Source organism: Natator depressus, chromosome 4 (genome assembly GCF_965152275.1).
Source record: "Natator depressus isolate rNatDep1 chromosome 4, rNatDep2.hap1, whole genome shotgun sequence".
Taxonomy (NCBI): domain Eukaryota; kingdom Metazoa; phylum Chordata; order Testudines; family Cheloniidae; genus Natator; species Natator depressus.
Window position 1 is genome coordinate 21,893,968 of NC_134237.1, and position 27,016 is coordinate 21,920,983.

Below are 27,016 nucleotides of genomic sequence, written 5' to 3' on the forward strand. Positions count from 1 at the left end.
ATTTTAGTTTAAAAATTAGTACAAATAAAATATAGTTTGGAAAAACAAAAGGTCTTATTAGCCAAGTGTTTATTTCCTATGATATAAGCTCAAGGGTACAATACCATTATTTAATCACATGCAGCTTCTGCACATTAAGGAAACAAAATTCAACTATCTGAATAATGTATTATTTCTGTTGCAAAGAATTTTTTTAAAAAAATTAGAACCATAGCAAAACACATTTTGATAATTCAATTCAGTTAAAATGTCTTAGTTTTTTTATGGAGAGCTTCCCACAGAAGTTACAGCTTCTCCAAGAGTACGAAACCAGTTCATTTGGGGGGCACTATTCTTTGCACAAGCTGCAACCAAAGTTAATAACACCCCCCAATGAATGAATGGCTTCTCTTTGCTTAACATAAATAGTCTCAACATTTTAGAAATGGGCAATATGAGGAATTTATTCCTCAAGAATAATTTTATTACGACCAAGTGTTTGCATCATTTACCTAGAGAAAATCAGTAATTTGAGGAGAGCTTGAATTCAATTACTTAAAGAATCTACTCAAAAAATGTTCATTTAAAATATCAGCAGGACATTTAACCAACTAAACTTGCTTAAAGAGAAATGTAAGATGGGCTATTCAATAAACAGCAAAAACATGTGCATGCAGATTAGATCCCTTGGTAACTTGCTTTGTGAACCATAGATCATAGTCTCACAGCTCAGTTTATAAATCCTAAATCCATTGTCTTCCAAGATGTGCTCCACACGAGTTGCTGAATTCCAGGTTTTCCCCCCATTTTAAAGAGCTCTTTTTAAGCTAGTTTAGCATTTCCCCTTTCTGATGTGCCTTTTGTAGATGTCCATCATTTGGGAAGAGTCTCTTCAAACTGTCTTCTCCCTCCAGGGAAGACATCAACTTGCCCACCCCCCCACCCCTCCTAAAAGAGACAGCTATTAGTGTGTTAATTGATTTCTCACCCTACGTATGGAATTACCTACAGGTTTTCTTTAAATGCAAATATAGAGTTCATAAAGATAACAACAGTAATCCTGTTTACACATCCAAGAGAAGGTACATCCTGAAGTGGATGATATAAGAACCTAGATAGACAGAATTTGGCCAAAAGTGGACAGTTCCTGTCTAGAATGCAGTGTGGCAAACTTGATGTGTCGGCCAAGAAAGGATCTCATTTCATTGAGTAGACTACTTTGATTTGCTAGGATCCAGTCATACTCAGTAGCGAGGCATTGTTATGTGAGAAGTGGGAGTCAGGAGTTGCTGAGGTTTAACTGTGTCTCTGCCACTATCCCACTGTGTGGTCTAGGCAAGTTGCTGACATTCTCCATTCCAACTTCCTTGTCAGGTAACAAGTGTAACAGCGTCTACCTTTCAGAAGGTTGCTATTTCTTTGGTTAACAGTGCTTTGTGAAATTATAAAGCACTATACAACTGCAAGTGATTATGATTTGACAAGAATTATAATGGTAACTGTAGAATTTTCTTTCTTTTCAACTCATTTTTTTGCATGGACTCTAGTGTAAGACATTTCCCTTCACTCAGTAAGTGGGATCTGTATGGACAACAGAATGAACTCGTTTAGGCAGAGTCTGTCTGGAGGAAGAAATAAAATCCACCAAGTCAATGTCCTTTAGATGGTCAATGATGCCATGAACATGTAATGTTTCATGTTCCCAATACAATTTTTCATGCTTGAAGCTCTTCAGCAAGTACCTGGATCTGGCTTTCTGCTGCTTAGGAGTGTTTACAAGATTTTCTGTTTTGTTCCAGCTACTTATATGCATCATTCCACACAGCATAGCCATCCAGGTTGCAGAAGTTAGCTGATAACTCTTCAGATCTTCCTGGTTATATCTCTCTATAAATATTTATAAAGTCCTTGCCATGCTATGTAAGCAGTGTGTAAAGTTGAAAAACACAGTGGTTGCTACCTGAGGGGTAGGCAAGTCAGTTTTCAGACTTCTCTTGGTTTTCTTCTGCCTTCCATCCCTAATTTTAGGCATGCTGACAGTCTTCCATCCTACCGTAGGTTCACTAGTGGACCACTACTCTTGACCATAGTATTGCATTTTCTTCCATTCTGACTCCTTGGGTGATGCTGCCAAAATTGTGAACTGTTATTTGTCAAAAAACAAACAAACAAAAAGAAAAAACAAGTTAGTTGCGAACCAAAGACTACTCTCAGTCCAGACCTTCAAGGTAAAGATAACTCTGTTATCAAACCAATGTGGTGACCTTATAATTTTCTTATACATCTGTTATCATCCCAGTGGCATTATGTAAGGATTATCTCTTGACATGTTTGCAGCAGTGTTTGTAAGTACAACCCTTTCAATGGCGAGTATTAATTTGCATTCAAATGATGGTAGTCTGGTTCATATTTGAAATAAAATACATTTACAAGCTCTCCAGACTGATTACCTGCCAAATACTTGCGGGATTTTTTATTTCTACTGGTTGGATAGTTGAAGAAAATCATCAAATTAACTTTATCTGGACTTTTTAAGGTTCTACCTTAGTATGTCACATCATAGTTCAGAAAGATATAATCATATATGGAGGTACTAGCTTTGTGACACATAGCAGAGCCATGCAGTAAATTGTATTTATTATGCAACTTTGGGCACCTCGCCTGTAACTGCTTCAAAAACCTTTTTGTTGTTCAGCAGCTACATTGAAAAGTAGGCATGTGGTGTCCTAAAGAAAGATTAAAAGGTACTTTGTCCCATATAAAATTACAGGAAAGGAGACATCTCATATGTTGGGAGTATTGAAAAGCATTAATTTTCCTGTCCTTATTTCTTCAGTTCACAACAAAACAATCCTCGCTAATCATTGATGAATTACCATTTGTACATCATGAGTTGCTGATATGAATAAAAGCAGCCTTTTCTACTCCGCAGTGAAACCCCAAATCTTTCTTAAAGTCTTCTCGAGGACTTTGTCAATATGAGGTTTTCTCTTAAAGTTCTTATTGATGAATAGCTTTGTATTTCACAAATCATGGCAGACAAGCTTTCTCTCTGTTGGTCATTGTAGATACTAGAATTTATGGGGCTGTGCTTTAAGCAGCTCTGTTTCTTTTTATCAACTGCCGAGCAATTGAAATGCAGTTTGGGAAGCAATGTGGTATCAATTACTGTATTTTATTTCTATTAGGGCTCTCATTAAGCCCCTGGGAATTGAGGGTACCTAGCATCTCACAGGATTAGGCACCTCAGTGTGTGGTGGCCAGTTCTCATAAAAGAGATATGGCATGTTTTGGGTTTTTTGTTTTTGAAAGTGTAGCATTTCAGTAAGTTTTAAGGTAGTCAGATGCTGTCATCTGAAACAAGCAACTATTGAGTCAGATGAAGGAGTTTACTTCTAAGTGACTTTGGAAAGAGTAACTTTCATTCCTATTTCTTCTCACATCCCTACACAGTAGGGAGCTGCCTGGTTATGTGAGGTTTCTTATTTCTTTCAGATAATTCAAAAACATCCTAACAGGAGCACCTAGCACTCAAGTGCATCATGTAGATTTGTGAAATTTCCTTGAGTACCGTGAGTCCAGGTATCAGCGATTAAAGAGGGATGTAGCATTCTGGGGGAAGGAGAGGTGTTGGGGTTTTTATACTCTGCCTAGATGAATAGAAAAGCTTGCCATGCACTTGTTTTTTTCAGTGGGATGCCTCTGTGTACTTTGGGGATTGTATTTTTAATACCTCTCACCAAAGTTAGCAAGGCGTGTGGAGAAACCAGAAACATTTGGGTGTACTGGACAGAAAACAAATACAAGTGTCAATACCTGAGACATAAAATGCTGTTGAGGGGAGATTTAAATAAATGAATATTCTTTTAAACTCTTGTTTTTAATATGTCCTCAAAATTATCTTAGTGTCGTCTAAATTTTGAACTTAAGATACCTAAATTGGGGAGTTAGACACCTAATTTATTTTTGGATCTGGGTCATAATCTCTCTGTCTTGGTTCCCTATGTGTTCCGAGGTGCTCATATATTGTGATTCAGTGTCCCATAAAATGACCCAGAAATGAATGACTTTTAGTAACTATATTGCAAATAAGACATCTGATATCTATCATGTTGTTTGAGGAATGTTTTATCTACTTTTACTGTAATTGAATGAGTGATGTTTGCCTTTAAGCAAAACTAAGACAGACAAAACCCCAAAACACAAAAACAAACAAACAAAACTAATTTCCATTTGACAGTGATAAAATGAAATGCTTTACCCGTAGTTTGATTTCTTGATGCATGCTGAACAAAAACAAACAGGGATTCTGGTTTGAGGCTTCTGAATTTACAAACATCAGGAGCCAGATCATCAGCTCTGTAAATAGGCATAGGTCCACTGAATGAGAATCTGGCCCAATGTCTCCACCACTCAGAGACATCATTATTTTTTGGCAGATCATTATAATTTGGCAGAATTACTTTCATATTGGGTAATGTGTCAATATACAAACAAGGGCTGTCAAATGATTAAAAAAATTAATTGCTATTAATAACAAGATTTTTTTTTAAAAAATCGTAATTATTTGCAGTTTTAATCCCACTGTTAAGCAATAATAGAATACCACTAAATATATTATAAATATTTTTGGATGTTTTTCTGTTTTCAAATATATTGATTTCAATTATGACACAGAATACAAAGTGGAGTGCTCACTTTATATTATTATTTTTGATTACAAATATTTGCACTGTAAAAAGATAAAAGAAATAGTATTTTTCAGTTCACTGCATAGAAGTACTGTAGTGTGATCTCTTTATTTTGAAAGTGCAATTTACAAATGTAGATTTGTTTGTTACATATCTGCACTCAAAAACAAAACAATGTAAAACTTTAGAGCCCACAAGTCCACACAGTCCTACTTCTTGTTCAGCCAATCGCTAAGACAAACGAGTTTGTTTACATTTACGGAAGACAATGCTGCCTGCTTCTTGTTTACAGTGACAGCTGAAAGTGAGAACAGACACTCACATGGCACTGTTGTAGCCAGCCTTGCAAGGTATTTACATGCCAGATATGATAAACATTTGTATGCCCCTTCATACTTTGACTTGTGACTCTTTTTTACAGTGCAAATATTTGTAATAAAAAATAATATAAAGTGAGTACTCTACACTTTGTATTCTGTGCTGTAATAGAAATCAGTACATTAAAAAATGGAGGAAAACATCCAAAAATATTTATAACATATTTAAAGTGGTATTCTGTTATTGTTTAACAGTGCAATTAAAACTCTGATTCCTCTCTGTTAATTTTTTTAATCGAGTTAATTTGTTTTGAGTTAATCACTTGAGTTAACTGTGATTAATTTATAGCCCTAATACAAACCATATTTAGGTCACAGTGGTTGTTGCCATCTTTGTTTTCCATATAACTTGTATTGTAAAACTGAAGTTACTTTTTCTTAGTATAGTAATATCTCCTTATATTTGTTGAACCTTTCATAGAATCATAGAATATCAGGGAGGGAAGGGACCTCAGGAGGTCATCTAGTCCAACCCTCTGCTCAAAGCAGGACCAATCCCCAACTAAATCATCCCAGCCAGAGCTTTGTCAAGCCTGACCTTAATAATCTCAAAGGAAGGAGATTCCACCACCTCCCTAGGTAACCCATTCCAGTGCCTCACCACCCTCTTAGTGAAAAAGTTTTTTCTAATATCCAACCTAAACCTCCCCCGCTGCAACTTGAGACCATTACTCCTTGTCTGTCATCTGCTACCACTGAGAACAGTCTAGATCCATCCTCTTTGGAACCCCTTTCAGGTAGTTGAAAGCAGCTATCAGTTCCCCCCTCATTCTTCTTTTCTGCAGACTAATCCCAGTTCCGTCAGCCTCTCCTCATAAATCATGTGTTCCAGTCTCCTAATCATTTTTGTTGCCCTCCGTTGGATGCTTTCCAATTTTTCCACTTCCTTCTTGTAGTGTGGGGCCCAAAACTGGACACAGTACTCCAGATGAGGCCTCACCAATGTCGAATAGAGGGGAACGATCACGTCCCTCGATCTACTGGCAGTGCCCCTACTTATACAGCCCAAAATGCCATTGGCTGTGTTGGCAATAAGGGCACACTGTGGACTCATATCCAGCTTTTCGTCCACTGTAACCCCTAGGTCCTTTTCTGCAGAACTGCTGCCGAGCCATTCGGTCCCTAGTCTGTAGCGGTGCATGGGATTCTTCTGTCCTAAGTGCAGGACTCTGCACTTGTCCTTGTTGAACCTCATCAGATTTCTTTTGTTCCAGTCCTCTAATTTGTCTAGGTCCCTCTGTATCCTATCCCTATCCTCCAGCATATCTACCTCTCCTCCCAGCTTCGTGTCATCTGCAAACTTGCTGAGGGTGTAGTCCACGCCATCCACCAGATCATTAATGAAGATATTGAACAAAACCAGCCCGAGGACCGACCCTTGGGGCACTCTGCTTGATACCGGCTGCCAACTAGACATGGAGAAATGATCACTACCCGCTGAGCCCGATGATCTAGCCAGCTTTCTATCCACCTTATCGTCCATTCATCCAGCCCATACTTCTTTAACTTTCTGTCAAGAATACTGTGGGAGACCGTATCATCAACCTTAAGGATTTCAATTCATTTTACAAAATACCAAAACTGTGCTTCATTAACTACTCCAAAGCACTTGATACCATCTGACACGACCATCTTTAGAGGATACTGGCAGACATGGGGATTCTAAATCACCATGCTGAACTCATTAAAGTCTCTACCGCCAATGACAGACCCTGGTGCAAACAGCAGTATGCAACAATGAATGGTTTTCCACTATGACTATGACTAAAAAAGCAAGATGCAAGAGGACATCAAGATTAAGGGACAAGCTGTAGATGCAATAGATGGATTAAATTATCTATATATCATATATATTCAACCAAGGAGGCTGTTCCATAGAAATCGGAAGATGTCTAAGGATGGCTCACTTAGCTATGGCCTCCCTTAAGAAAGTGTGGAAAAACCCTGGCATCTTGAAATGTATGAAGATATGACCGGTGAACAGCCTAATTTTTTTACATAGCTATTTATGGATGTGAATCATGGGAAATTTAATGCTACTGACAAGAAGAAAACTGAAGTTTTTGAAATGTAGTGCTGTTGAAGACTCTTGCATACTTCTTGGAGAGAAAGAAAGATGAATGCCTGTGTTAGAAATATTGGAGAGACACAGACCCTCATGTCGGAAATCAACAGATGCAAACTTTATACTTCGATCGTGGTTGGTGTAGAAATGGAATAACCTTGCGAAAGTGACCATACTGGGAATGGTGGAGGATCACCATAGCATTGCTTAATTTGTGTAAAAGCTTGCTAGGGCTGAGCCCTGGCATCTTAAGGCTTGGTAGGTCATAGCCCCGGCACCACTGGGCTTGCTGCATCAGTTATGAATGGAAAAACATTGCTTGAGCCCCGCCACTGCTTTCATTACAAATGAAGCGCTGATGACCAGCAACGAGATGGATGGATGGTCCAGATCACTAGAAGGTCAGCTGCTGAGTGCTTAAAGTTAGTAATGGATTGTGAAGGCTTCTGAAAATTGTGTTATGATGTCACCGATATTCAGACATGAGTAAATGGATTTGCTTACTTACGTTAAATCCTGTGGGAAAGGGAACACTGTAATATTGATTTGTAATAATAACATTAACAACAGTTTACCTGTACGATAGGAAATGAACATTTGTTCATTTGAAACTAGAGAGAATTCGTGTAGAAAGACACTGTAATAAGCAAAAATGAAATTTGGCCAGAATACGCAGATGAAAAGCATCATGGGATCTTTAGCAGTTATGACGAGAGCTGGGCAATTTTTTTTTTTGGCAAATAGTAAATTCACTAAAAATATCGGAAAATTCATATTACATACAGTCATGTCAGTTGCCATGGAAATTGTACCGTACTCTTTTGTACTATGCTCCAAACACTTTTTATTGTTCAGCAGGAGTTAAAGCCAAAATGGGATGTTTCTGTACGCAATCAACCTGATGAGTTGATCATCTTAATGTAGCATTCACTTTGAGGAGGTCATGTCTTACTCACGATATCATGGGCTTCAAACAAGAAAACCCAAGTTGAAAGTTGCTATTATAGCTTTTCAGAGCCTTAGGCTGAAGAACTGGATGAGCAGTTCAGCTGTTTGTTTACAGTATAAAGCAATTATTCCTAAATTCCACTGATCACCATAGTAACCTGCATTCACCATATGAAATCATATGAAGTCATTTAGCCAGAAGAAATGAGCATTGTCAATTATTGATTTATGAATGTAACACAATTCTATTAAGAAAGGTGAAGCATTTTTGTAAGACAACTATTTCTTCATGTATTGTAGTTTTATATCACTATCAATAATGTGTGCCTGACATTTATGGGAACTATACTAGGTTCTCTGTTCTGATTTTTTTTCTCCTTGTTTCCATGACTCCTTTACACCTTAGATATTTTCTTGCTTACATGTAGATTTTCATTTTAGAGTATTTGGAATTATATCCTTATTATAATACCTATTTGGCCACATGTGCTTGTGAGCTCACATTTACTGGTATAACATATCTTTGGTTCTTCTTCCAACGATTGTCCACATGGATATCACTCTTGATGCACATGCACCTCATGAGTGCAAGTTTGGATTTTGGGGCCAGCAATGTTCACTGGGGCTGTGCCTGTGCCCTAGGTGTACTTGTGCCCTCCCACCAAGATCAGGAAAAGCTGGGTGGGTCCAATCTTACCTCCATTTCTTTTTCCCACCCTTGGCAGTGAGATGGGACCTCTGCAGAGTCTGCCTGCATCTCTATGCTCTGCTAGTGTTAGTTAGAACTCATTTACTTAGTTCATATAGTTAATTGCCCGTTGGTAACATACATTTTCAACAAGGCTCGCCACCCTCTACAAGGTTACTAGCATCAGGCAGAACCTAAATCCTCGGGATTTAAGATTTCCCTCATGAAATGTTTGAATGCCTAAGATCACTATGTCTACTCTCCCTTGAAAAGGGACACAGCTCAGAACAATGTTCAGTTTATTGTTCTTTTTCTGAGACCAATCAGAGTGAAGGAAGCCAACTTGAAGCTGTTCCTCCTAGAGAAATCAATGCAAGCCTCCTCAGACACCAAAAGAAAGACTACAGCCTGTCTCAACCATCTGGTCAGTTTCTCTCTCTTAGTGCCCAGGGGACCTGAGGTTCCACCCCAGTGCTCCTGGGCCACATCTACTCAAAGGTTCCATTTGTTTGCCATTACCTCGGTGTCAATGTCCTCTGACAGGCAGAAAGGAGCACTGCTTCAGAGATGAGCCAAGGAAAAGGTCACCGTCCTCGGCACCTGGCAAATGAGAAATGAGTTATCAGACTCATCTCGAACTGAAAAGCATAAGTGCCAAAAACCTGAGAAGAGGCCCCTTCTCATGACCTGGTACTCACTCTGAAGACAGCACACACAGTACCCATTAAATTGGCAGACCGTGCTGCCCTCAGTACTGACCCATGGACACCGATCGGGGCACTGAGTGCCTTGATACCCAGAGCGTCGGCACTGAATGACCTGGTACCTTCTTCCTTGGTATTGACTACCTCTGCAATACCCATTTCTTTGGCACTGACTGCCTTGGTGCCTGAACTATACAGTGTGCCAAGTGACCTAGCTGTGACCCTTTTATTGGTGTCACCTCAGCTCGAAGGACTGAGGGTGGTGATATCCAACCCACTGGAGTTGGACTCACCAGTATGTCAGATTAAGGAGGTGTCCTCAATACTAATATCGCCTACGCAGAGGCAGGGCACATCCAAGAGAACAGCCTCTCCTTTGGAGGAAATATACTCCTCCTCCATCTCTTCTCTTGGGTGTTGTAGGGATTTACCTCCCAGCTTCCCCTGCCTTACAATGGGAGTCAGGGAGGGATTCTTGAGACGAGTCCACAAAGGGTAGCAGAAAGAGACCTGGAGCTCATAGGGATCATCCTTCCTGGGATGTTTCTTTCACCTCAATACACCTACCTTTATCAGCCATGTCCTTATTGCCCATAAATGAGGGAGTGCTGGAAATAAACAGGGCACGCACCTATATCCATCCTGGCCATACTGAAGTGAGGTGACAGGAAGTACCAGTTTCCTGCTAAGAGATTTTAATATTTTTATTCATATATACCACTGGTTTCATTCATAGCGACTGCTGTTCAGGAGAGGCCAAAACAGGGACCTCCTGAGTTCACACTGAAAGAAAAGGACCCAAGAGAATTGGACCTCTTTTGTTGCAAGGTGTACTCATCAGCTAACCTTTAGATGAAGGTAGATAATTATCAGACCCTCCTCTCCAAATATGACTGTTTAAGCTGGGACAAGTTGTCTCAATTTATCGACAAACTCCGCAAGGAGCTCCATGAGGAGATTAAGTGTTCTATGGTGGAGGGACAATCATCTGTCTCTACTTTGTGACGTGCTGTGCTGAACATTTCTGGTGCTACCGCATGCATAAGAGCCACTGCAGTAGCCATGAGGATGTCATCATGGCTTCAGTACTTGGGGATTTCCATGGAAGAACAAGCAATAATTAAGGACTTCTCATTTGAGGGTAATGAACTTTTAAACTATGCTCCCTGAAAGATGCAAGGAGAACTCTGCACTCTTTGGGCTTCTATGCACCTGTCCGAAGGAGAAAACAATTATGCCTCAAGCCATCCCTTAGATAGTTCTCTGTGCACTATTACCATTAGCAGCTTAGGACCTCAGAGCTGCTGAGGAATAGCAGAGATTCCATTATAAATTACCTTCTGCTGCCTTAGTCTTGGGCTTCTACCAGGAACCGTTGGCAGGATTCATGCAAATATTAAGAGCCTGAGAGAACCACCAGAGGTTTTTTTTATGTTCTGTCCCCCTCCCTCCTTTTTCAACTACCTCTTTTATTTTCAGGAATCTTGGTCTGAGATTAGCTCAGTTCCTAACCATTCCACCACATTCCTGTCCCTTTTCCAGGACCTGTCTCACAAGAGACTGTTAGAACAAGAACATTTTACCACTCAGTGCAGTGGAGGGAGGTGGAATTCGGAATCACCAGTTGGATTCACCATTAGATTCACTGATTGCTTGCACTTCACCCAAGATGACAAGGAGTCCAAGCCTGTCAATACCGTGTCAACTGGCTAATTCAAGGAAGATAGCTCCCAAAAGTGTCCAGCTCAATTCAAGTAATCTTAAAGCTCTTTATTTTGCTGAAATAAGCATCTAGCAGATTGAGAGCCATGAGCCAGTCTTGCAGTCAAAGAGTAAAGAATGGTTACTTACTCTACAATATCTGTGATTCTTGGAGAAGTGTTATGCATTCTGGTGTTCATCTTTTTAGCATTTTAAAAGCTAAGATAATTCCATTCTGTTGACTGAGTTGTGGGTGAAATGTCACGATATAGCTCATTTTAAATTCACTCTTTTGAATGTCCAGTGGATTTTGATCCTAAATGTTGTTGAAATCTCTACGTCAATCATAAAAATGGAAACAAATCATATCCTTTGCGTTTTAGGTGAGTGCCTCTCATTTTCTTTGTAGATTATTTCTAAGAAGTTGAAATTTCTCTAACATGATAACTCAAGTTCTTCAGTTCAGAAAGGCTAATAATTCTTTCTCTCTGTTTATATATTATATATATTTCATTTGGTCATATATATTGTGTAGTTCTTACACTGTCTAGGTAGGAATCATACAGAAGAAAGGTTATGGCACTTCTTGTTAATAAGTACAGTTTGCACGTAGGAGGATCTTATGTGCCTGTCATCCCAACATCTCATGATCATAGCACTTGATTGGAATGCCGTACTTTAGAGAAATGCTCTCTAAACTTTCTGTGGAAAAAAGACTTTGTAGTAGAATTATATATATAGACTGCAGTTAGTTCAAATGGTCTACCTGATGCAAATGTATCTAATCTGTGTTCATTCCTGTCTCTGTGAAATCTGAGAATTTCCTTTAGTCCTCTCAAGACAGGTCGAGATCTCTGTTATGTTGGTCTCAGTGTTTTGTTGATTTCATCCAGAAAGTGTTAAGCAAATGCATAGGTTGCAGGGTAAAGTTAGAGTTGATTGCACATGCAAACTTACTTCTACCCTTTTGGATGTATATGTGGATACTTTGCCATTACATAGTCATATATGTAAAAAGAAAAGGAGTACTTGTGGCACCTTAGAGACTAATAAATTTATTAGAGCATAAGCTTTCGTGAGCTACAGCTCACTTCATCGGATGCATATAGTGGAAAAAACCTCACGAAAGCTTGTGCTCTAATATATTTGTTAGTCTCTAAGGTGCCACAAGTACTCCTTTTCTTTTTACGGATAGAGACTAACATGGGTGCTACTCTGAAAACAGTCATATATGGTTTCTCAAATACAATATGATATTTTTACTCTACAAACGTAGTCCTTGTCTATGCAGTTTTTTATACTGGTGTAGGTGAAGCAATGCAGGCCCCTAATGTAGAAGCAGTGTGCCAGTATAAAAAGTGACAAGTACTGTTGTAGCTTAATCCGGTTTCCAAGGCTAGGAAATGTTCAGAAGATAACTGGTATATCTGAATGCTGTTTGTTCACTAATGGCAGCATATACATTAAATATTTCTCTACAGAATCTCTTTTCTTCTTTTATATCCTTTTGTGTATTACTAATGCATTCGTGAAGGACCGGATCCTAAGCCCTTTGAGATCACAGGAAGTGTTTCCATTCACTTCAAAGGACTTTGACTCAAGCCGAAATAAACCACCTTTTGTGAATAGCCCTGATTTTTCATTGTCTGGTGTCTATGCGCTTGATTAACTAAACTGTTGTCTATTTGTTTGGTTAATCAAACCAAACACTGATGAGAAATCAAGGACCTAATGCTGTAATCCAGTGGCTCTCAACCTTTCCAGACTACTGTACCCCTTTCAGAAGTCTGATTTGTCTTGCATATCCCAATTTTACTTCACTTAAAAACTACCTGTTTATAAAAACAGACATTAAAATACAAAAGTGTCACAGCGCGCTATTACTGAAAAATTGCTTACTTTTTCATTTTTACAATATAATTATAAAATAAATGAACTGGAATATAAATATTTTATTTACATTTCAGCGTATAGTATATAGAGCAATATAAAAAAGTCATTGTCTATCTGAAATTTTTAGTTTGTATTTACTTCACTAGTGCTATTTACGTAGCCTGTTGTAAAATATTTAGATGAGTTGATGTACCCCCTAGATGACCTCTGCATATGGCCAGGGATACATGTACCCCTGGTTGAGAACCACTGCTGTAATCAATCTCTAATTGATCTAAATGGGAATTCTATGGAGGAACTGTTCTAGAATCAAGTTAATGATCAAGTCCTTGGGTCTGGAGGCCACTTCTTCTTGTTTCTGCATGTAGCGCTTAGTCATTAAGCTAAAAGTGAGTCGGAAAGTTGTTCCAATGGTTCTTTCTTGCCATTAGTTTTTCTGGATGTTAGGCTTGAACTAAAATAAATTGTTACTAACAAATGTTAGCTTTGAAGATGACCTCCTAATATGAACTAATGCAATGCTCAATCTCCAAATAGGCCTAAAGAAATGGTCGAACAAATTTTGCTGAGTTCATTCCAAGGAACCCCAGTGAAATAAGGTGTAAGTGAGTGAAGAATTTGGCACAGTATCTCTGACTAGTGTAAACTATCTTTAATTACCACTCTAGGTGACTAGCTCTAAAGCCTAAAGCTAAGAATCTAAAGACCAACGTTCACCTTTTTCACGGATGACCATTTTAGCAAAAACATTCAGTTTATCCAATATGGTTAGATAACACAGAAATTACTTGATGGAAAGGTCTTATTAGCTCAGCTGGTCCATCTCCCTGTCAATGCAGGATTGTTTCCTTCTGTGTACTTTTGGAGTCCTTTCTGTAGTGTAGCTTTAATTACACCAGTGATGAGGTTGCTGCCAATTGCCTCGGGAGATAGTTACACATTCCAATTTCTCGGTATTTTTAAGCCTATGTCATCCTTAATTTCATCTCATCTGTCTCCGTGATGGACAATGGTTTATTGGGTGAGGAGGAAGTAAAGGGAAAAGCAGCCACTTGGATGAGGTCATCAAGTGGAGCATGTATAGAGTTCCACCGTTTTGTCCCCCACCCATCTCAGCCTCTGCTTCTTAATCATCCTCCTCTTTCTTCTGATTTCCTGTAAGTGACTAGCTCTTATTTATATACATGGAGGACATTGGTCTAAATTAGATAGCTTATAAATGGGATGCCCCAATTTGAGGTACACTGAAATCTCATTCTTGAAAGTAACTTTTGATATGAATAGCAACTTTTTGGGGACAATGATGATGAAATTACGATGTTACTAATGAATTGACAGTTTAAGCACCTTTTTTTCATAGAACTTTAGCTCAGTATTCAATACTTAACACGGGCAGGGCTATAAAAATGAGAGCAATTACCACATCACATTTTTTCCTTTCCTAGCCTTTGAAATAGAGCACAATTTCTTCAAATGAGATTATGGCAAGAAAAAAAAAGGCACTTTCTTATTTAGCAGGTCTGCTCCTTGTGTGTATTCTGGGACACATCTGCTTGCTTTTCTAACAAAAATAAATATTTACTATTTTTTACTCCCATTAGCATGGCAGAACCAATGCAACTCAGAGGAAGTGAGCTGTTCTTGTATTTGGTCTTATTCTTAATCAACAGATTTTTTTTAATCCACTGAATTGTGACCTGATTTCAGAAACCTGAAAAGAAAAGCCTGAAAAAGCAATCAACCAACCAACTCAAATCTCAGGTTAAATTTTTAAAAGTGGTTTTTAGAAAAAAGAAAATCCACACTTTTATTTGTAAATTGAACACATTTTGTCTGGAGTCTTGGAAAGACAATAAACATGGGACCTCACAAGGCTGTTTTTTTACACAGTCATTCTGAGAATTGTGCTGTCAGTAAACACATACAAGAGTATCCCATACAGTGTGATGTTCTTGTATTATACTACTCAGTCTTTTCAAAGAGCTCCCCTTGATGGCTGATGTATCACTTGCAGAATTCATACACTCTGAGCATTTTAAAACCTGCAGTCAACCTCTACACTTACAGATATTGCCATGAGCACCTGTGAAAATCAAGCCACTTATTAGGCGCCTACCTTTAGACACCTCACAGTTTGAATAGTTTGACCTTAATTCTTAATGTTCATGTTACTCTTGCTGTATATCCTTTTAGCCATGATTGGCCTAACTTTTTTTCTTCTGACTCTTCGTATGATTAATTGAAGTAAGTTACAGTATGTATGCCAGGTAGTTTAAGAAAACTCTTGATATGGAAAATAATAAAACTATACTTACTTGACAACTGAAGAATGTGAGAGATGTTTGAACAGGTGCTTCTGCCTATTACTCTCACAAAGTTAATGGAATTCCCAATAATTCCAGGCTGGCATATCATAGATGCAGAAACATGACCCATACAGAGCTCACTGAAGAGATCAGGGGCTTATTAGTATAAATTACACATCTGTGCTAGCATAAATGGGGTAGTAAATTCAGCCACTTATCATCCAGAGCAGAAGGTGTCTGTTAATGTGCTTTTGACTTACTTAAATTGTAAGCTGTTGGGGAAAGGGACATCTTTTTATTCTGTGTTTGTTCAACGCATAGCCCCATGAGGCCCAGATCTATTACTGGAGCTCCTATGTGCTCCCACACACTAATATACAAATAATAATAGTAAACACAAGTTTTTATCTCTGCTTTAGTAAACATAACATCTCTCTCTTTTGGTAATCTTGTATGTGACAAAGAATTTAGTATCCATTGAGGGATTCTTACTGGTAGCCTTGGATGCTGAAATTGTCATCTACTGAACAGGTACATCCTGGGAAAGAGTAGTACAAGCTCCCCTCCCTGTGGCCCTGCCAGTGTTCCCCATTCCTGACCCAAAAAGCCCACTACTAGAGGAGAGGTCAGCTTCCTTTAACGTGTCACATTAGTCTTTGGTACCTTAGCAGGAAATAGGTGCTGGTTAACACAATGGTGGTGTTTATTCTGTTGTGGTCTTTATCAGTTTACTAGTTTATCTTTCTGTATTTCTTTACAGAGGGGACAAGGGTGGGAGCTTTATTGAGAGGAACCACAGAGCAATTGAACTTAACAAAGAACAGTAACCTTTCAGGATCCTTCAGAGCAGCCTCCTATCTGCGTTACGTTGGTTTGCATGTTTGTCTCTTTTGTTTTTTTTCTGGGGGGGGAATGCGGGGGGGATAGGGCAAGACAGTTCTGTGGTGGTCTTGTTTTTGCTTGTGTGAAGCCTTTCAGTTATGATGGGAAAGCTATATCAAAGGGCTTATCACAGAGATGACATTTTAAATAAATAGAAACAGGGTAGGGTAAATTGGTGCAACTCCCATGGTGGACGCTCTTCTGTTTAAGAATGTCTTAATGATTTAGCTTAAATTGATTCCTTTTTTAACTGTTTGAACTGATTGCCCTGCATTGCTGACCAGTTTTGCCTCATTGTTTCCTTGTACTCCTCTATCCATCTGTCTGTATTGATCTGTTGTCTCTCAGATTTTGAGTGCAAGCTCTTTGGGGCAGGGACGGTCTTTTTGTTCTGAGTTTGTGCAGCGCCTAGTACAGTGGAGTCCTAGTCCTTGACTAGGGCTCCCAGGCACTGAAGTAATACAAATAATAATAATGAAATAAGATGGGAGGGTGCCGAACAAGAATGATCTCTTCTGCAGACTTCAGAATAGCTGACAGTAGGTGACGTATCTCTGGTATGTGCAGCTTAAATTGTTTTTATAACTGTGTGTCATTTTTTGATGGAACAGTGCTAAACAGTTTCTTAGAGACTTGGAGGAGAGCTGTCAGGGTTCCCTCCCCACTCTGAACTCTAGGGTATAGACGTGGGGACCCGCATGAAAGACCCCCTAAGCTTATTTCTACCAGCTGAGATTAAAAACTCCCCAGGTACAAATTCTCCCTTGTACCTTGACGCTGCCACCACCAAGTGATTTAACAAAGAACTAGGGAAGAGGACCACTTGCAGTTCCTCTTCCTCCAGCAATCCCCCCAAGCCCTTACACCCCCTTTCCTGGAGAGGCTTGAGAATAATATCCTAACAAATTGGTTACAAAATGATCAAAGACCCAAACCCCTGGGTCTTGGAACAATGGAAAAATCAGTCAGGTTCTTAAAAGAAGGATTTTATTAAAAAAAAAAAAAGAAAGGTAAAAATCATCTCTATAAAATCAGGGTGGAAAATACTTTACAGGGTATTCAGATTCAAAACACAGAGGATTCCCCTCTGGGCAAAACCTTAAAGTTACAGAAAACAGGAATAAACCTCCTTCTTAGCACAGGGAAAATTGATAAGCAAAACAAAAGATAAACTAATCCGCCTTGCCTGGCTTACCTATAGTGGTTGCAATATTGGAGACTTGGATTGAAATGGGTTGGAGAAAATGGATTTCTGTCTGGCCCCTCTCAGTCCCAAGAGAGAACACACACACAAAGAGCACAACCCCCCCCCCCCCAAGATTTGAAAGTATTTTCTTTCCCCATTGGTCCTGTTGGTCAGGTGCTAACCTGGTTATCTGAGCTTCTTAACCCCTTACAGGTAAGGAGGAATTCTAGGCTACCCTTAGCTGTATGGTTATGACAAGAGCGCTATAGGAGTTTTGTGGTCAACTGCAAGTAGCTGGTTTTGCCATGGTATATAGCAGTATTTCTTAATATGCTGCATTATAATGCCTTGAATTGGTAGGAATGCCTTTCTGCAGAGGACGTAAACCTAATGGTGGAGGGGCTGGGGGAAATCACAATACACTTTCATCTATGACAGTGGCTGTCAGGAAACATGAAAGAGTATTCCTATGGTACTTAATTAAGCCGTGAGTCTTTGTAACAAAAACAGCAAAACAATTAATTAATTATTAAAAATTAGCCGTGTGGTCTTTGTAGTGATTTATGTGCATAATTAATACTGCAGCATTTTAAAATGTAAGCTGTCCTTTATAGAAACATTGTAATAGATGGTGTTACTTAAAATTAAAATTAGCATAAGTATTTACTCCACAGAACCCATGGAAGTGACAGATGATATGCATGCAAGGAGCTGTGATTTTCTTTTACCTAAATTGCCTCTTCACAATGAATTGGATAAAGTATTCTTCACTTCCTCCCCCAAAGTGTTTGTTTGATAGTATTGTTGTGTGCTGGTAAAAAACTTTCATGTTTCACTAAAGAAGTGGCTGCCTTTCAGAAGCGATTGAAATGATTCTTGTGTGATGGTCATAATTTATATCAGATTAAATTTACAAAGAACATTGGAGTGAAAGGTACTATATACATTATTTTAGATTAACAGCAAATTCAGTTAGTATATGTAGAATCCTTTAAAATACATTATGAAGTTGGAAAGCTTATTTAGTTTTGTTTTTTGCTATTATTTTAAAGCCTAGTGGAAAATACATACAATAATTAGAATGAGATATCTGTGTTAATGCTAAGATTTAGGAATATTTTACATTATCTGAAAAAGAAAACAACCTTTTATAGTAAAGGTCTTCTAGAATTTATTCAATTTTTTCTTTTAGATTTTGTATTACAATATATGGTCAACTAAGCTAATTTTTATTCCAAAAATTGTAAAGAACAATGGGCCAGATTCATACTTGGTGTAACTTACTTTATACCTGGTCTAAATTCAAATATAAGAGAGAATTAGAACCATTTGATTTTTTTGTTTTTTTTTGGCACAATTCATAAACTCCAAACTTAATCAGGGAAATTGTTGTTGTATGGATCCTGATCCATCAAAGTACTTAAATATGTGCTTTAACCCAAAATTGTGAGTTGTTCTATTGAATTCAAGGAGCTACTCTTGTGCTTTTGCTTGCGTGTTTTGTTGGATGGGGGCCATAAAGACTATATTGTAGGCAGGCAATATATCTGATTGAGTTTATTAGCTTATATGTAATTATATTTCAATTTTCAATCAATAATTATTTTGTGTTTATATGGCACTATTTATTTAAAAAGTAACTGGCACGAATACCTAACAGGGTAATTATGGTCTGGGCTATGCTTTGTAAATGAGCACATTTATCTTCAGTATATTTACAAAAAATGTATTTATAACTACTACAAGCTAGCTCACATTACAATTAAATTGTACTTATGCAGTCAAATGACAGTTCCTGTGTATTCCCCCAACTGACTGATAAATTGCAATTGGATTTTTTAAATGGAAAGTTCTAATATAAAATACATTTTTTGGGTGTCCAGTCTTTGTCAGGCAAAGTTACTGTTGATACCAATGGGGAATTTTTCCTTATTAAGAAGGAATGTATATTTGTACACGAAATGTTAATCCCTGTTCTTCTTCCCTGTGGGTGCTCCACTGTAGGTGTCGGTGCGCCCCTGCGCTGTTGTTCAGAGATTTTTTACAGCAGTACCCGTATCGGTCGCGCATGTGCGGTGTCTGCCTCACATACCAGCCTTGTCTTAATAGTGCGCGTGCACGGCCAAACTCCTCAGTTCCTTCTCTACCGTACCTGGCCAGACTCGGACCTACAGCAGACTTATAAGCACCATATAAGTGATTCCACTATGATTGCCAAGATGCCAAAAATAGGAGCAATGTCACCTTGCCACCACCAGTGCATACGGCTACGAATGAGACACAACAACAAGCTGTTACTCCGCATATCGCTGAACACACTACACATACTTCCCCAACCCTTGTGGAGCCCGTATCCACACAGGATGAGGCTATACTGCCTCCCCCACCAACACTGTCGGATGACTTCTTAAAATTTCAAGACCTCTTCAAAAAAGTCGCCAATGAGTTGAGGATTAATCTGGAGGAAGTTTTCTGAAAAGTAACATGAGTTTACTGACATCCTGCAACCTTCTTCCACATCCAAGATTGCCTTACCTATAAATCCAGCCATTATGAATCCTGCCAAAACCATATGGCAGACACCAGCTACCTATAACCACCTCCTACCTGTAAGCAAGCTGACTGGAAATATTTTATTCCTTCCAAAGGGTCTGAGTTCCTTTTACTCACCCAGCGCCAAACTCATAGGTAGTAGAGATAGCTAACCAAAAGAACAAACACCAGTTCCCAGGTCTACCCCAACTGATAAAGTCAGTAAAAGGTTGGACCTGCTTGGTCATAAAGTGTATGCTTCATCCACATTACAATTCCGGATATCTAATTATGTGGCCATTCTGGCAAAATACGACCACAGAAATTATGAGAAACTCATGGACTTTATTGATGACATTCCAGACGGCAAAAAACCATCAGTTTAAAGCCATAGTCTCTGACGGACAAATAATCTCCCATACCGCACTACAAGTTGTGCTTGATGTTGCTAACACAGCTTCAGGGTCCACTGCTACAGCAGTCATGATGCGTCAAGCTTCATGGCTTTCATTGTCTTCTTTTCCTTGCGAGGTTCAGAATACCACAGAAGATCTCCCTTTTGATGGTGAAAAAACTATTTGCCAGTAACACCAACTATGTGCTTCACTCCATGAAGGACTCGAGAGCGACATTATGGTCTCTCAATTTCCAAACCCCTGCAAATAGGAGGAGACAATATAGATACCAACCTTATCAACATCCACGCTACCCAACGTATACTCAACAAAGTCATAGACCATATGAACAACAACGTCAGTGACCAAGATATCAATGTTGCTGCACCAATTCATCGGCTCCATGTCAACCCCCCTCCCACTAATAAGCAACTTGGACGATTTGACTGAGGGTATAGAAAACATCATCCCTACTTCAGTGCCCATTCTCTGCTTCCTCCTCCCCCCACATCCCTTTTCAGGGACTCCTCTCACGAACAACTGCTCCACCAAGAGGTGCATCATCTCCTCCAATTAGGAGCAGTACAACCAGCGCCTGACCAACACAGAGAAAAAAGGTTCTACTCCCATTACTTTTTAACACAAAATAAAACTGGGGGATGGTGACCCATTGTCGACCTCAGATGCCTTAATAAATTCGTTAAATAAAATTTTTAAAAAATACAAAATGGTGACTCTTGCAACCATAATTCCAGCACTGGAGTAGGGAGATTGGGTTTTCAGTCCTTGACCTGCAGGATGCTTATGTTCCTGTGACCATGCATCCTGCCCACAGACGTTTTATTCGCTTCGTTCTAGGCTCACAACATTACCAGTACAGGGTCCTACCTTTCGGCCTCTCGACTGTGCCTCGTGTCTTTTCCAAACTCCTTGCAGTCATAACAGCTCATCTCAGAAGGCAGAGAATCATAATCTTTACTTACCTGAACAACTGCCTTTTCAAAGCCAGGACCCTCCAAGAAGCCATTCAATCCACACAACGGACAGTCCAAGTTTCCATGCTCTTGGCCTGTGAATGAACAAAGAAAATCTTCACTCACTCCCACCCAACAGCTGGAGTTCATAGGAGCACATTTCGACTCATGCAAAAAAATAGCATCTCTCCCACTCCACCTTTTTAACACAGTCAACCTTTTCGTTCCAAGCTGTGCAACAGTCCACAAGTGGCTGCACGATCTTGCCTACAACTCCGAGGCCACATGGCCTCTTGCACTTTTGTAGTCAGGAACGCTTGCCTCTTCATGAGGTGTTTCCAAAGCTGGATTCCACTGTCCACAGGCCGAATGTCCATGGTCTGAACAAACTTTTATACATACCTCCGAGAGTCTAGGACTCCCGCCACTGGTGGACATTGCCTCACAACCTTTGCTCTGGGGTCCCCTTTCTCCAGGACGTCCCATCGGTTGTCCTAATTACAGACACATCCCTTATGGGATAGGGAGTACACATGCCCCAATACACTACCCAGGGTCTTTTGTGTCCCGTTGAGATGTCCCTTCACATCAGCGTCTAGAATTCTGAGCGATACGCAATGCCTGCCTCCAAGTTTTCCCTTTCAGACAAAACCAACATGTCAGGGTAATGACCGACAACATGACCTACATGTTCTATGTAAACAGGCAGGGCCGGGGGGCGCGATCCCACTCCCTTTGAACAGAAGCGATGAAACGATGGAATTGGTGTCTCAGACACAATGTCTGAATATCAGCTGCATACTTACCTGGCTCTCTCAATACCACCGCGACGACTTCAGCAGAAGATTTCCCATAGACCACGAATGGGAACTAAACGAGGATATAGTACTAGACATATTCCACACATGTGGGTACCCAACCACAAACCTTTTTGCAACTGCAGCAAACAAGAAATGCCCAAGATTTTGTTCCAGAGCGGAACTAGGCAAACACTGCTCGGGGAATGCGTTCATGTTCCCATGGAACACCGACCTAATGTATGCATTTCCCCGACACCACACATATACAAATTATTGATAAAAATACGAACACACCAAGCCAGGGTCATAATGATAGCCCCACGTGGCCCAGACAGGCATGATACCCCTTCCTTACCAAGATGTCGCTTTCTGCACCCATCCCACTATCCTCCGCCCAAATCTCTTGTCCGAACAACAGGGTCTACTAATCCACCCCAATTTAACCATGTTACACCTCAAGGTTTGGCTCCTTCTTGGTTTTCTCATGCCGAGCGAACTTGCTTGGAGCAGGTTCAAAATGTACTCTTTCATAGCACAAAAAATTCTACGTGCACCACCTGCCTTCATAACCAGGGGTGGCAGGTCTGTAGAAATTATGGTGGTGCCCAGAACCCACCCCCGCCCAAACTCCGCCTCCCACCTGCCCAAGGCTCTGGGAGCGAGTTTGGGTGGGGGAGGAGGTCTGGGGTGCAGGCCCTAGGCTGTGGCAGGGGATTGGGGTGCAGGGTGCAGGCTCTGGGAGGTTGGGGATGGAAATGGATGCGGAGGGAGGGGGTGCAGGTTCTGGGAGGGGGTGCAGGGGTGAGGGCTGTGGGGTGTGGCTGCAGATGAGGGGTTTGGGGTATGGGAGGGGCTCAGGACAAGAGTAGGGTGTAGGGGGTGAGGGCTCTGTCTGGGGCTGGGAATGAGGGGTTTGGGGTGTGGGAGGGGCTCAGGGTGAGAGTAGGAGTGTTGGGGTGAGGGTTCTGTCTGGGGCTGGGGGGTTTGGGGGGTTAGAGAGGCTCAGGGCTGGGGCAGAGAGTTGGAGTGCAGGGGGATGAGGGCTCTGTCTTGGCTGGAGGTGAGGGGTTTGGAGGGGGCTCAGGGCTCAGGCAGAGGGTTGGGGTGTGGTGTGGGGGGAGAGGGCTCTGGCTGGGGCTGGAGATGAGGGGTTTGTCATGTTGGAGGGGGCTTGGGCTAAGGGTTAGGGTTTGGGGGGATGAGGGCTCTGGCTGGGGCTGGAGATGAGGGGATTGGGGTGTTGGAGGGGGTTCAGGGCTGAGGCAGAGGGTTGGAGTGCAGGGGGATGAGGGCCCTGGCTGGGACTGGGGATAAGGTGTTTGGGGTGTTGGAGGGGCTCAGGGCTAGGGTAGAGGGTTGAGGGTGTGGTGGGGGGGGTGAAAGCTCTGGCTGGGGGTGTGGGCTCTGGGGTTGGGCAGGGCTGGGGATGAGTTTGGGGTGCAGGCAGGCTGCTCCGGGACATGGGCCAGAGAGGAGGACTCCCCCCAGCCCTTTCTCTGCCGGCAGCAGCGAGCTCTGGGGGAGGAGCCTGCCTTTCCTGCCCCCCCAACAGCACACTCACCCCCACAACTGTTATTGCATGTGCTCCTAGGGCCCCTCTCAAGTCCAGGAATCTCCCTCGCCTCCTCCCCTCCTGTTGTACCTGACCGTAGCCTCACTGGGGGTGCGGCTGGGGCTGCCTCCTTGTCCAGCATGGGGCAGGAGCAGTGACTGCGGGTGGCGGGGCCCTGTGCTGGTGGAGGGTCCTGCCAGAAAAGGAAAGGGTCTGAGGTGGAAGGGCAGGCTCAGTCAGTTTGCCCTGGCAGTCGAGATGGGGGTACTTGGACCCTGCGGCAGCAGTTGCTGCAGGGAGGCAGCTTGGAGCTGCGAGGCGGAGGCAGAGGCAGGGATGCTCTGCTCCGGGGCCTAGGGAGGTGCGTGGGGAGCCGGGGGCAGCAAGAGCGGGCCGGGGGCAGCAAGAGCGGGCTGGTGGACATTCGAGGGAGGTGCGGGGGGGGGGGGGGGGGCGTCAGGGGTGGACACCCAGCCCCAAATATTGGTGGAGCTGGGCCCCTGGGCTCTGAATATTGCTGGTGCTAAGGCACTACGTGGAAATATAACTCGCCGTCTACGTTCATAACTGGACAAGCTTTACACACTGGTGAGCTGTCACAAACACTGCTCCTTTTTACCATGCCTCTCCCGCTAATCCTCGACTATCTGTCAGAGATTAAATTCTCTGGACTCTCTCTGAGTCCCATCAAAATCCACTTGGCTGCAATTACAATGTTCTATGATGCCATCGTCGATAGGACGATCTTTGCTCGTCCCATTACTGAGCAATTCCTTAAGGGACCCCAAATCCTATACCCAGACATCAAACTGCCTAATCCATTTTGGGACTTCCCCTTAGTTTTAACATGCCTAACCCAAAACCATTTGAACCACTAGACACATGGTCCCTCCTACATCTCTCTATGAAGACTGCATTTCTTGTAGCGATTGCCTCTGTGAGACGCACAGGAGAAATTGCAGCACTCATGGCAGATCCACCATACACCATAATTTTTAAGGACAAAGTCACCTTACGCTTACTCACCAAAATTCTCTGAAGGTGCACTCATCTTTCCATGTCAATGAGCCTATCCATCTCCCTACCTTTTCCAAAACCACATGCAAATTCCTTTGAATCTACGATGCACACTTTGGACGTGCGCAAAGCTTTGTCCTTCTACTTCGACAGGACTAAAACCTTTAGGCGTTCCGACAAGCTATTTGCCCCATTGCAGAACGCTCTAAGGGCTCATTTATCTCTTACCACTGACTTTCCAACTGGATCTTGAGTTGCCCTTGTCTCTGTTATCAACTACAGAACGTGACTCCTCCTGCTTTTATCTGGACTCACTCCACCAGATCCATGGCAGCCTCAGTGGCCTTTCTACATAACATCCCCCTTTAAGGACATTTGCAGAGCTGCCATTTGGGCTTTTGAAAATATGTTTGCAAAACATTATGCTCTTACACAGGGACCCATCACCGATACACGTGTGGGCAGAGCTGTTCTATCTACTGCATTCCTTCCAGATGCGAAGTCTCTACCTCCTTGAGAGAGACTGCTTTTCAGTCACCTACAGTGGAGCACCCACAGGGACACCTCTCGAAGAAGAAGAGGAGGTTACTCACCTGTGCAGTAACTGACGCTCTTCGAGATGAGTGTCCCTGTGGGTGCTCCTTCCCCACCCTCCTCCCCTCTACTTCAGAGCTGAGGCGGCCTCCACTGTAGAGAAGGAACTGAGGAGTTCGGCTGCGCATGCGCACTATTAAGACAAGACTGGTGTGTGAGGCAGGCTCCGCGCATGCGCGACTGATACGGGTACTGCTGTAAAAATCTCCGAACAGCGGCGTAGGGGCGCACCGAGCACCAGCAGAGACACTCATCTCGAAGCACGTCAGTTACTGCACAGGTGAGTAACCTCCTCATTTTCTGATTCTTGAAATCAACTAATTTTTTTCCATACCCTTAACATTTCTTATCAAAAAGGTTACTGGAGTAAATTTCTCGTTGTGAACATCCAGAGCATTGAAATTTGAGTAATCTGCCAGAATGCTTTATATTTGTCAGAAAATTCAAATAAACTGAAAAGCCAGGGTCAGGTTCTAGAGCATTGGTTTAACTCTGTTCTGGCTACAGCTTCCTCCAGTTTCTTTCATCATTTCATCCCCAGTGTGACTCCAATACACCTTTTGGACAGAATTCTGAAATTTCAGCTTTTTAGGGATTTGTAGGCCCTGATACAAAAGCTGGTTAATTCAATGGGGATTTTTCCATTTGCCTCATGGGGGTTTAGATTGCTCCCCAAAAGAGGAATTTTCTCCAGTAATTCTTTTGATAATGAATCCAAGGTTTGGAAAGGTGTAGATGACTATACTACTTACAATAGAACCTCGGAGTTATGAACATCTCGGAAATGGAGGTTGTTCTTAACTCTGAAACGTTTGTAACACTGAACAAAACATTATGGTCGTTCTTTCAAACGTTTACACCTGAACATGGACTTAATACAGCTTTGAAACTTTACTATATGGAAGAAAAGATCTTAATTTAAATTAAACAAGCACAGAAACAATTTTGTTACCTTGTCAAGTATTTTATTTTAACTTCCCTCTTTTTTTTTAATAGTTTATGTTTAACACAGTACTGCACTGTATTTGCTTTTTTTGTCTCTGCTGCTGCCTGATCCATAGAATCATAGACGATTAGGGTTGGAAGAAACTTCAGGAGGTCATCTAGTCCAACCCCCTGCTCAGACTAGGACCAACCCCAATTAAATCATCCCAGCCAGAGCTTTGCCAAGCCAGGCATGAAGAACCTCGAAGGATGGAGATTCCACCACCTCCCCAAGTAACACATTCCAGTGTTTCACCACCCTCCTAGTGAAATAGTTTTCCTAATATCCAAGCTGGACCTCCCCCACTGCAACTTGAGACCATTGCTCTTGTTCTGTCATCTGCCACCACTGAGAACAGCCGACCTCCATCCTCTTTGGAACCCCCCTTCATGTAGTTGAAGGCTGCTATCAAATCCCCCCTCACTCTTCTCTTCTGCAGACTAAATAAGCCCAGTTCCCTCAGCCTCTCCTCAAAAGTTATGTGCCCCAGCCCCCTAATCATTCTTGTTGCCCTCCGCTGGACTCTCTCCAATTTGTCCACATCCTTTCTGCAGTGAGGGGCCAAAAACTGGATGCAGTGCTCCAGCTGTGGCCTCACCAGTGCCGAATAGAGGGGAATTGATTGCATACTTCCTCTTCCGAATGAGGCATGTGGTTGACTGGTCAGTTCGTAACTCTGGTGTTTGTAACTCTTAGGTTCTAATGTATCCAATTTAAGAGAAAAACACGGATTAAAATGTAGGGTCT

General features: G+C 41.5%; 1 protein-coding gene across 5 annotated transcripts in view; it reads left to right on the plus strand.

Annotated features, from left to right (window-relative positions):
* CCSER1 (coiled-coil serine rich protein 1) overlaps positions 1–27,016 on the plus strand; it is a 1,076,341-nt gene that overhangs the window by 211,914 nt on the left and 837,411 nt on the right. The window lies entirely within an intron of this gene.